The following is a 12,721-nucleotide window of genomic DNA, read 5'->3' as shown; positions in this document are numbered from 1 at the left end:
TGGTACTTAAAAGATTAAACCTTAGGGCACTGGAGGCTTTCTTTACATAGTTCAAAGGTATACAAAAAACACAAATAAGAGCTGTCTTTTGAGTCAGTCAGGATCAGTAGCCCAACTACAAAAAGACAGGATCAAAAGGACAGGATACAATGTCCACACGACAAGTGTGCTATGTTGAAAGATGCTCCTACAGATTTCTGCTTTAGCAGTAATACGGTGTCTGAAATATAAGGAGCAATTCTTCTGACTTTCCCATTACTGTTGGGAAATCTCACCCACTGGAACCAAACATTAGAAATATACATAATTTTGTGACCAAACTTATTTAATAAGCAGGCACAATGTGCATTTGGGTTTCAAATATGTGTCCCCACCAACAGCATAAAGTCAACAGGTTACTGCAAGAATGTATTACTGAACCTTCCTTCTACAAAGGGGGCCAATATCACTTGTGGGTTAATTCTATTGTTATCATTTTATATGTTTTTGCTACTACTATATTACGGGAAAATAGAATTATAAAATAGTACAGCACAAGTTGAAGCCATTCAGCCCACTGGGTGATTGGATTGCATTGGCTCTTTTGAGGAGCAATCCAATTAGACCAACTACCCACTCCTTCCCATATTCCTGTGCTTTATCCAATTCCCTTTTGAAGCTGCAGTACTATTGAATCTTTATCAACCACCCTATCATTAACTGCATTCTAAATCCTAATTACTCTTTGAATAAAAAAACTTGGTTCTCGTCGCCTCTGGTTCATTTTGTCAATTAGCTAATATCTGTGCCCCTGGTTATTAGCCCTTCAGCCTTTGGAGACAGTTTTCTATCTAAATTCTTCGTGATTTTAAACACCTCTTTCAAATCTTCTCTTTGCCTTCTGTGTTCTAAAGAGAACAACCCTACCTTCTCAAGCTGTTTCTCCATGTAATTGTAATCCCACATCCCTGAAACCATTCTACTAAATCTCTTTTGTATCCTTTCCAAAGCCTTCACACCCTTCCTAAAGTGTGGTGTCCAGAATTGGATACAATATTCTAGCTGGATTTGCATTGGTGTTTTATATTGGTTTAACATAACTTCCTGGCTTTTGTTTTCTGACTTGCAATAATGGGTATCCTTCCATGTATAACAGATGATGGAAATGTAGCCACAGAACTTTGATCATCTTCTGCATTTCTTTTGATGGCTGGAAAAGCCAATTCTGGAAAAGTAAAGTCTGCCACAAATGCCACACATGAAGTTGTCCCTTGCTGGTGGTGCAGTGTGATCCTTGTTTACAGGGATGGAGTCTGCTTTGGAGCTTCTGAAACCACATGTCATTGTGGTGGCAAACTCCTGTCCAAAGCCGTTGTCGCCCTTTGTATTGGTCGTCAGCTAGAGTTTCACATTTATCATGATTGATGTTCAGGGCTTTCATGTGCCTTTTGACAGGAACCTTGAGCTGTAACTTAAGGCACATTGCTGGTCTCTTGGCATCTCCATATAGCCTATCCTTGGGGATGAGGTCATTTTCTAGCCTGCACACATGCCCAAGCCAGTGAATCCTTCTTTGCTTGATTAATGTCAGCATATTTGATATCTTTGTCCTAGATTGTTTCATTGGTGACTTTGTCTTTCCACATAATGCCAAAGTTAGAAACATAGAAACTAGGAGCAGGAGTAGGCCCTTCGGCCCTTCGGCCCTTCGAGCCTGCTCCACCATTCATTATGATCATGGCTGATCATCCAACTCCCTGCTCCTGCTTTCTCTCCACATCCTTTGATCCCTTTCGCCCCAAGAGCTAGATCTAACTCCTTCTTGAAAACGTACAATGTTTTGGCCTCAGCTACTTTCTGTGGTAGCGAATTCCACAGGCTCACCACTCTCTGGGTGAAGAAATTTCTCCTCATCTCAGTTCTAAATGGTCTACCCCATATCCTCAGACTGTGACCCCTGGTTCTGGACTCCCCCACCATTGGGAACATCCTTCCTGCATCTACCTTGTCTAGTCCTGTTAGAACTTTATAGGTTTCTATGAGATCCCCCCTCATTCTTCTGAACTCCAGCGAATATAATCCTAACTGACTCAATCTCTCCTCATGTGTCAGTCCCGCCATCCCAGGAATCAGTCTGGTAAACCTCCGCTGCACTCCCTCTATAGCAAGAACATCCTTCCTCAGATAAGGAGACCAAGACTGCACACAATATTCCAGGTGTTGTCTCACCAAGGCCCTGTATAATTGTAGTAAGACATCCCTGCTCCTGTACTCGAATCCTCTTGCTATGAAGTCCAAAATACCATTTGCCTTCTTTACCGCCTGCTGCACCTGCATGTGTATCTTCAGCAACTGGTGTACAAGGACACCCAGATCTCGTTGCAAATTCCCCTCTTTCAATTTATAGGATGCATCCTAGGCACTGGAGATGGAAGTTACTGAGCCATTTTTCTTGGTAGATGTAGGTTATCCAGGCTTTGCTGTCATACAGCAATACATCAAGGTTACAGGCCTTATAGGTGAGCATCTTGACCCTCTGGGTCAGTTTGTTGTTTCTCCATGCCCATTTTGTTAGTCAGATAAGGTTGGTGGCTGCCTTTCCAATGGACGTGCTGAGCTCTTTGTTAAGAGACAGGTTGTCTGTCACCATAAATCCATGAACAGAATTTGCTGACTGCTTCCAGTGGTGCGTTGTTCAGTCTGACCACAGACGGAGACACAACATCCTGTCCCGTAAATACAGCCTTCTTGGCACTGATGGTGAGGGAAAATATGACACAGTCATGGGGCAGATGAACCATGAGCCTCTGGAGCTGATCTGGCCAACTAGTGCGACATCATCATCATACAGAAGTTCTCTGATCAGTAATGCCACACTTTTGCCTTGTCTTTTTGTCTTGATAGGGGGTTGAAGAGTTTCCCATCTGAACATTTGTGAATGAAAGCATAGGTCAGTAGGTCAGAGAAATGGATACTGGAATAGAGACTAAGACAAGCCCTTGTTTCACACCACTCTTGATCTCAAAACTGTCAGAGGTGGAGCCATTGAACTGAATGGTGCCATTCATGTTATCATGGAAGGACCATGTGAGACTGCAAAGCCTGGGAGGACAGCCGATTTCCTCTAGTAGTGTATCTGGTACAAGCATGTCCCACTGATGGTGTCAAATGCTTTTGTGAGATGCACAAATGCAAGGTAGAGTCGTGTTTTCTTCTCTTGATGCTGACACAGGGGGAAGTTCAATTCCATCTTGGATCTGCCTGCTCTGAAGCTACACTGTGCCTCCAGGTATATTCTGTTGGCCAGTTGATAGAGCCTCATTAGAATGTTAGAATCATATCTCTCAAGACTGATATTTTCTTTTCCAAAATGGAAGGATCTGGACATGTGGATGCCAACCTGTGATTTTTTTTTTAAAGAAGGTCATAAGTTCACCTTGGAACTGTAAACAAGCAGGCCTCTTCCAAGAAATCACCTGGCCTATATGGTACTTGAGAAGTAGGTGTTTGTGTGTTTGAACTGCAAAGCACTAGATTTAATGAAAAGCTGGGAGACAAAAAAGGCAGTTACACAGGAGGGAGGGAAAAAACTTAAGTTGTGAATTTACAATTTGTTAAGTTGTGAACCTGCTTGTTTGGAAGGCAGTCTTGTTGGAGAATAAGCTGAGGAAAGAAGGCTACCTTGACTGGCTCCCTCTCTTGCCTAAAGCTGTGTGTGGCTATCAACCTGTAGCCAGAGAACCCTTATCTGAGTGTAAGCAGTGTGCATTTGGACCTGAAAAACTGAGACCAGTGGTGAGAACATGCAGGCATCCACCGGGACCAGCAACCCGTCTTCACACAAGAGGTCAACAGTGTCGAGACCCTGCGGAGTTTATCCTTTATTTCCCAAATCCCATCTCTGCAGAAAGACTCTATCTGTTTGTCCTTTGTTTGTCGATGTTTTGGGGGAATTCTTTAGGAAGAGATAGATAGTTTTAATTCCCAATTACAATTGTGTGTTAACCAGTACTTACAATTTGTTAAAAGAAGCTTTGTTTTAAAATAAATTCATCATTCTGAGTTTTTTGAAGGAAGCCTGGTCAGAGTCTCTTTTCTTCTGGGCACTAGGGGTATAGGTACACAAATAGCCCATTTAGTGAGAAAATTAAACATTTAAATTAATGGTACGGCCTGCGCAGTAGTGGTGCTTGATAATTCATGCACTCCTCTCATCCCGGTTGTAACAAGAATGACTGACAAACATCCTCCCAATGATAATGAGGAGTCTACCTTTTGTTCTCTAGGCCTCTATTTATAAAGTCTAGGATGCCATAAACTTTATTAGTTGCTTTGTTAACGTGTTCTGCAACCTTCAAAGAGTTGTGTACAAATTTCTTTGTTCTTGCACCACCTTTAAAATTGTATCTTGCCATAGAAACATTTTCTGTAGAACAGCTCATTGCATGAATCTGTTGGCAAACCAATCACCATGCAATTTAAATCCATTGCCAATACTAATATAACCTTTATCAAATCATAAACTGATTGGCCATCATAAGGGACATCAGGTCTCAGGCAGTGTCAGATATGTAGGTGATGTAACTTAACAAGGAACACGCTGGACGGCCGGGTGACGGTCCAATTAAGGCCCGCCCGGCCTGAAATATAGCTTGTTACTGGTCAGGAAGGGCCGAGTGGGGGTGGGGGCCTGTTGGCCCCTGGAAGGATGCCATGGAAGAATGTCTCCTCTGCATTGTCAATATTGAAGTTATGGAGTCGTGGCTGGACACGGCAGGCTGGAGGGCAGGCTGGGTGGGCACTCGGCCACCCGCTTTTCAGGTGCGTGCCTCACCGTCCTCCTGGAAGGGGTGGCAGCAAGGAGGGACACCGTTCTTTCCAGAGATGGGAGGAGGAGGCCACCGCACCTCGCCAAGAGGACGTGGGAGGAGGTGGCAATGCTGGTGAGCAGCTGTGACGTGGTGTGGCACACATGGGTGCAGTGCCGGAAGTGCTTTGATGACCTGCTGTGCTGCGGAAGGGTGAGTACTGTGTTGGCGCGGGTCAGAGTACAGAAGTGTTAAAGTGTGGCCATCCGTCCATGGGCCTCAGGGGTGCTAGAGTCTGAGTGCCAGCTGTCAATGATGCCGGAGCTGGCCAAGGGGGTGAGCCCGGGCTGCTTGGACTGAGTGCCTTGTGGCTCAAGGGCCACAACCCGGATGTGCCCTGCGAGGTGCTCCTCAGCTGGGGTTGGCCAGGCTGCAATGGTGCTGCAGGTAGAGAGTGGACTAATCAATGCTCCCTTGTCCTTTCAGGAGAAGATGAGCCATAACCAAGCTGAGAGGGCACGTACAGGCGGAGGCCTGTCCAACCTGCTGCTGCTCACCAGATTCAAGCGGGACGTCCTAGAGCTGGAGAGCCAGCACGCTCCACGTGCAACCGGGCATGGAGAGACAGGGGTGCCAGATGAAGGTAAGAGCGCAGCGCACAGAGGTGAGAGTTTTGGAGTGTGTAACCATTCTAGTGCAGTCTCTTCATTGATGGGAGCCTCAAACCTGGAGCCCCCATTGATCATTGAAAGACGATGGCTCCATGATGCAGATCTCCATTGTCTCACCAGGGTGCCTGGCATGAACAGTAACAGTGTGATGACTTTAACTAATGACATGTCCTTGTTCTCCCTAATAGATTCATCAGCAAGCGTTCGCTCTGAGGACCCCGAAGGGCCACCCCTGACACCGGAGGGCCACCGGGATTCAGTTGGACCTGTGCCACACCCGCTCTCTGAAGCAGGCACCAGCGCAGATACCAGCACCTCGGTGGGCATTAGGTCAGCGGCTAGTATCTCGGTGCACATTAGTGAGGGCACTTCACACTCACTTGAGGTGCAGGCAGAGGTAGAGAGTGCCTAGGGTGCCAGCAGTCGGACGACTGCTTGGGACCAGGATGATGCTCAGTCGAAAGCTGATGATGAGCCTCTGGAGTCGTCCATTAGTTGGCAGATGCTGGATGTCCAGCGGGGTGTGCGGGAGGACCTGGAGGAGGAGATCCATGAGGGTATTCATGCCCTGGTCTCTGTTATGGAAGGGTCCATGTGGAGTATGTAAACTGCGTTGACCCTCATGGCCAAGCGCACTGCCTCCTCCATTGAGAGAGTGGCGAGTTTCATGGAGAGGCAGCTCTAGGGACAGGATGAGTGGTTTCTGGGATTGCATTCAGACCTGCAAGCCCTCACTCAGGCACAGACCTCAGGTAGGTCAGTGATAGTGTGGGAGATGGATGAGGCACCCAGTATCCCAGCTAGGTGCCTGTCCATCATTGGCGAGTAGGGAGGTCCAGAGGGACCCCATGTTGGCGTACGAGCTGCTTGTCATCCCTGCGGGCTCCTGTCAGGGCGCTCTGGATGAAGGCAGCAGCTCCTCCACCCCTCCACTAGTGACCATGGCATCTGATGAGGCTGTGATGACTGGGGAGATGCCAACTGTGGCGCTAGCTGCTCCCTCCCAGGCGGGGCCAGCACAGGCTCCACTGGCCAGAGGATGACCACCATGGTCATCAAGGCCAACAGGACAGCAGAGTCAGCAGCTGTCTCCAATGCCGGTGCCAGTGAGGAGGGGGTGGGGCATCAAAATGTAGCACTCGCAAACGTAATTTAAAGGCGCCATGAGCACAAGCGGGACAGTTCACGGGTGATTTTATGTTCTTTTACGTTTGCTTTATCTATACTAGTCTGGGAATGAAGGCCAGAGAAGGTTATGTAAATTGTTTGGAATTGTCTAAATGAGATAAATTTTGTTTTTGTCATCATGGCCTGAGTATACTTCACCTTTTTATTTTATTGGTGCAGGGTACGTCAGTATGTAATGCTGGACGTAAGTGGCTCTGAACTTTATTGCACAGGCACTGAGTGTTCTTTGTGTTCAAATGAAAGGGTCCTTTCAGACCCGGGATGGAGGCAGCAGCCCTGGTATCCGTTTAAAGCTGATCTTTGGTAGCCGAGCTGAAGGAGCGTTGGATCAAGTCATCCCTGGTGTCCCTGTCTCTCTGGAGGTTACTGAGGTCTGGCTCCACGCCCTCAGCGTCCTCCTCATGCTGCTCGTCGGACTCACTACCGGACTCATCATCTGTGGCCTGTGCTGTCAGAGATTAATCACACTGAGGCATCATTAATACAAAGAAACCCCATTTATTACTTGTGCACAAGGGAGAACAATACAATGAGAGCTATTGTACTGTCACAAAGCAGAATACACAAACACTTGCTTAAAAGCATTTTACAGCCAATCAGTAAATTTTGCACAACTCAATCCGCTTACTTGCATAAGTTTACCGACCAATCCATGTTCCAGTAAATTTCCATTCCCATCACAACAGACATTGTGGTTACGCAAATGCTTATCACAACTTTAATTACATTCGGCCTGAGAAAGAACAACATGGAATGTCTCAGGGCTCATCCTACAACAGTCGTCAGACAAGATGGTATTGTTCTTCAAGGTTGCAGTATTTTTCTCTTAGGCCTAGGCATTTAATTCAATTTCTCCATTAACCTTTTTAGTACTAAGTGGGTTCCCTATATTGTCTAGGCCTCCACAGTGCAGCTGCATCAAGATCCCCTTCCTCCAGTGGATCCTGCCTTGCCAGCCAGATTGTGGAGAGTGCAGCATGCAGCCACTACCAATGACACCCACTCTGGGGGGGTATTGTAGTGCACCCCCTGAACGATCCAGGTATTGGAAGCGCATCTTGAGAAGACCTATGGTCCTCTCCACCACCGCCCTTGAGGAGGCATGACTCTGATTGTAACACTTCTCTGCCTCTGTTCTTGGATGGTGGAGAGACATCATGAGCCACCTCTTCAATGGATAGCCCTTGTCACCTAGCAGCCATCCATCCAGTCAGGCTGGAGCACTGAAGAGCCTCAGCACCTGGGAGTGTCTCAGGACATAAGCATCATGGGTGCTGCCAGGGTACTTTGCATAGATTTCCAGAATCTGTATCCTGTGATCACACACTACCTGCACGTTCATGGTGTGGACTATCTTCCTGTTGACGAAGGCACCCGGCTGACCCACTGGCGCCTTGATGGCCAGGTGTGTGTAATCGATGGCACCCTGGACGCGGGAGAACCCAGCAATCACTGCAAAGCCTCTGGCTCGCTCAGCCTGGCTGGCCTCGTCCATACGGTAAAGAATAAAGTTCAGTACCTGCCCGAACAGAGCTTCTCTCACCAGTTTGACTCAACTGTGGACAGCTGATTGGGAGACTCCTCACAGATCCCCCACTGAGCCCTGGAAAGAGCTGGAGGCATAGAAGTTGAGAGCCACTGTGACCTTCAGAGCCGCTGGCATGTGGTGTCCACCCACACCGTCAGAACTGATCTCAGGGCCAATCACCTGACAAATGGAGGTCACGCTCTCCCTCGAGAGGCAGAGCCTCCTTCAGCATTGCACTTCAGTCATATTGAGGTAGCTGCATCACTGCCTGTAAACCCTGGCAGCAGGATAGTGGCATCTTCTGCAGCCCCTTCCGCCTTGGACTACCTGCTGGCCCTGAGCCCCTTGTGCCTGCGCCTCTCCTCCCACAGGTCCCTCCCCTGGAAGCTGCACAGGATCACGTGGCCTCCTCTCCCTTCTGCCCCTCTCTTCCTCCTCAGAGGAGGTGCCTCCAGCGGAGACCACAATCCCCATTACCAGGGTAACGGAAGGCTGTCAGATACCTGGAAGGGTCCACACGGCCTGAATTCTCCAGTGGCCTTGAAGAACGTTCTCTGGGTGGGGGACTTCAATGTCCATCACCAAGAGTGACTCGTAGCACCACTACTGACCAAGCTGGCCGAGTCCTAAATGACATAGCAGTATCGGTAGGAGTCACCACCGCACAGTCATTGTGGCGACGAAGTCCCGCCTTCACATTGAGGATACCCTCCTTCGTGTTGTGCGGCACGACCACCGTGCTAATTGGAATAGATTTCAAACAGATCTAGCAACTCAAAACTGGGCATCCATGAGGCTCTGTGGGCCATCAGCAGCAGCAGAATTGTACTCAAACACAATCTATAACCTCATGGCCTGGCATATCCCCCACTCTACCATTACCATCAAGCCAGGGGATCAACACTGGTTCAATGAAGAGTGCAGGAGGGCATGTCAGGAGCAGCACCCGGCATACCTAAAAATGAGATGTCAACCTGGTGAAGCTATATCACAGGATTACTTGCATGTCAAACAGCATAAGCAGCAAGTGATAGACAGAGCTAAGCAATCCCACAACCAACAGATCAGATCCAAGCTCTGCAGTCCTACCACATTCAGTTGTGAATGGTGGTGGACAATTATAGAACTCACTGGAGGAGGAGGCTTCACAAATATCCCCATCTTCAATGACGTAGGAGCCCAGTGCATCAGTGCAAAAGATGAGGCACTGGATACTGCAAAGGCTATGGGGCCTGACAATATTCTGGCAATAGTGCTGAAGACTTATGCTCCAGAACTTGCCTTGCCCCTAGCCAAGCACTTTCAGTACAGCTACAACACTGGCATCTACCCAGCAACATGGAAAATTGCCCAGATATGTCCTGTACACAAAAAACAGGACAAATCCAACCCAGCCAATTACTGCCCCATCAGTGTATTCTTGATCATCAGTGAAATAATGGAAAGGGTCATCAACAGTGCTATCAAGCGGCACTTGCTTCGCGATGACCTGCTCACTGATGCCCAGTTTGGGTTCTGCCAGGGCCACTCAGCTTCTGACCTCATTACAGCCTTGGTTCAAACATGGACAAAAGAGCTGAACTCCCGAGGTGAGGTGAAAGTGATTGCCCTTGACATCATGGCAGCATTTGGCTGAGTGTGGCATCAAGGAGCCCTAGAAAAACTGGAGTCAATGGGAATCAGGGGGAAAGGTCTCTGTTGGTTGGAGTCATACCTAGCACAAAGGAAGAAGGTTGTGGTTGTTGCAGGTCAATCATCTCAGCTCCAGGACATCACTGCAGGAGTTCCTCAGGGTAGTGTCCTAGGCCCAACCATCTTCAACTGCTTCATCAATGACCTTCCTTCCATCACAAGGTCAAAAGTGGAGATGTTCGCTGATGATTGCAAAATGTTCAGCACCATTCGCGACTCCTCAGATACTGAAGCAGTCCATGTCCAAATGCAGCAAGACCTGGACAATATCCAGGCTTGGGCTGACAAGTGGCAAGTAACATTCGCGCCACACAAGTGCCAGGCAGCGACCATCTCCAACAAGAGAGAATCTAACCATCACCCCTTGACATTCAATGGCATCATCATTGCTGAATCCCCTACTATCAACATCTTGGCGGTTACCTCGATAGAAACTGAATTGGACAAGCTATATAAATACTGTGGCTACAAGAGCAGGTCAGAGGCTTGGGATCCTGTGATGAGTAAATCACTTCCAGACTCCCCAAAGCCTGTCCACCATTTGTAAGGCACTGGTCAGGAGTGTGATGGAATACTCTCCACTTGCCTGGATGAGTGCAGCTCCAACAACACTCAAGAAGCTGGACACAATCCAGGACAAAGCAGCCCACTTGATTGGTACACCATCCACAAAAATCATTCACTCCCTCCACCACCGACGCACAGTGGCAGCAGTGTGTACCATCTGCAAGATGCACTGCAGGAACTCACCAAGGCTCCTTGGACAGCACCTTCCAAACTCATGACTACTACCAGCTAGAAGGGCAAGGGCAGCAGACAGATGGGAACACCACCACCTGGAAGCTCCCCTCCAAGTCACTCACTATCCTGACTTGGAAATATATCACCGTTCCTTCATTATTGCTGTGTCAAAATCCTGGAACTCCCTCCCTAACAGCACTGTGAATGCACCTACACCACATTGAATGCAGCAGTTCAAGAAGGCAGCTCACCACCTTCTTCTCAAGGACAATTAGGGATGGGCAATAAATGCTGGCCCAGCCAGCAATATCCACATCTCATGTATGAAAATTCCCGGGAAACATACCGTTTCACTGGCAGGCGGCCTCCAATTCGCTCGCCTCGTCATCAGCTCACTGCTTCCTCACGCCAGGCGCCATATTTAGAGTGCAGCCGCGCACACACCTCTCACCACTTCCAGTCCAGGACTGCTGCACAGAAGACATGGCCCCAAAAGGCAAGAAGACTGCAGCCCCGAATCAGTGACACGTCCCTGGAATGCCTTTTGGACACCATGGAGTCCCTTCATGATGTTCTCTACCCCCACTCTGGCTGTAGGAGGAGCAGCAACATACCACTCCGGCTTGAGAGGTGGTGGCAGTGGTGGTCAGTGCCAATGCTGCACAGGAGAGGTTGGCCATCCAGTGCAGAAAGAAGATGAATTATCTCATCCGTGGTGCCAGGGTAAGTCAACTATCTCATCACCCTAAATTCACATGAGTGAGTTCATAGCTCATCACACATTCAGTGGTCAGGGCGTATTGAAGTTGCAGCATCGGAGTGTTGAAAGTGCACCAGGTGACTGTGAAGAAAAGCTTTGAACACAGTTCTGTGATAGTGCTCAAATGAAGGGCTGGTAAGCAGACAGATCCCTCATGATGAGGTTGCAGCACATAGTTTGTCAGTTCAGTAAGTGGGACAGTGCATCACGATGACCAGCACCAGGTTAGCTCAGTCAGGAAGGCAAGTAACCAGGGTATGGGCTAGTTCAATAGGGAGCGAGGGAGAGTGAAATTAAAAAAAAACAAAAACAAAATCGGGCCAGAGAGGGCTGCATTTATTACAGTCGGCTTCAGGAGTTGCTAAACAAAAAACTAAATAAAAAACAAAGACGCCATTACTCCACGGTGCGTTCCCGTTACAACTTGTCTTTGTGGGCGGAGCTTAAGAAAGGTGCGTGAAAGTGGCTACAGTGACACTCATCCCAGGTATTACAGAAGAAGGAAGGTCAAAGGGATATTGTCAGAGTGTCCACAAAATTCCTCAATTTGAATTGGGATGCAGCTGACATACTATCCAAATTCAAAATGTTTAAACTATGGTTTCTTGATTCAGGTGTATCTGAACCAGCCAAGCAAGTCATAAAATTTCACCCAGCAATTGGGAGTGAAGGTCTACACAGGCTGAACACATCAGTATTAACAGAAAATGAGCTAAAGAGTCCCCAAAAGATATAGACTACATTGGGAGACTGGTTCAGAATCAGATATTCATCGAATAGAGTCCATGTCATTTTGACAACAATGTACAGAATCCATTGACCACTTTGTCAGCAGATGCAGAGAAAAGGGTACGTACTGTGATTTTCAAATTCAGAGCTACGGGCAGAATTGTTGAGTTGGTGATCGCATCCATTCCCATGGAAATATTCTAGAACGATCTGATAAACAAGCCCAAAACATATGGTTTCAAAGAGCGACTCAAGGATGCACATAAGTACGAAGTGATCCTCACAGGTTAATGAAACTTACAGGTCCTAAGTACAACCCCAATTATCGACGCACTTATTAGAACACCCAAACCTAGCCTGGAAGGCGTGGATTGCAACATGCACCAAGGAAATGGCCAGCTCTTCATCAACTCTGCAAGGAATGTGGCTGAAAGGGCCATTGTCAGTGGCGGTGCACTAGAGAAAAGACTGATGCAACTACAAAGAGCCACTGATCCAAACAGACCATACAGAATGGGCACCTTTAAGCAACAAGAATGACTATCCAGTATCCCGTCGGAAACATATACATGAGGTGATTGACAAACCAGAAAATGACGATGATATGCACAATGTGATGAAGAGC

Source organism: Cetorhinus maximus, chromosome 22 (genome assembly GCF_964194155.1).
Source record: "Cetorhinus maximus chromosome 22, sCetMax3.hap1.1, whole genome shotgun sequence".
NCBI classification, from domain to species: domain Eukaryota; kingdom Metazoa; phylum Chordata; class Chondrichthyes; order Lamniformes; family Cetorhinidae; genus Cetorhinus; species Cetorhinus maximus.
This window is presented reverse-complemented; position numbering follows the sequence as displayed.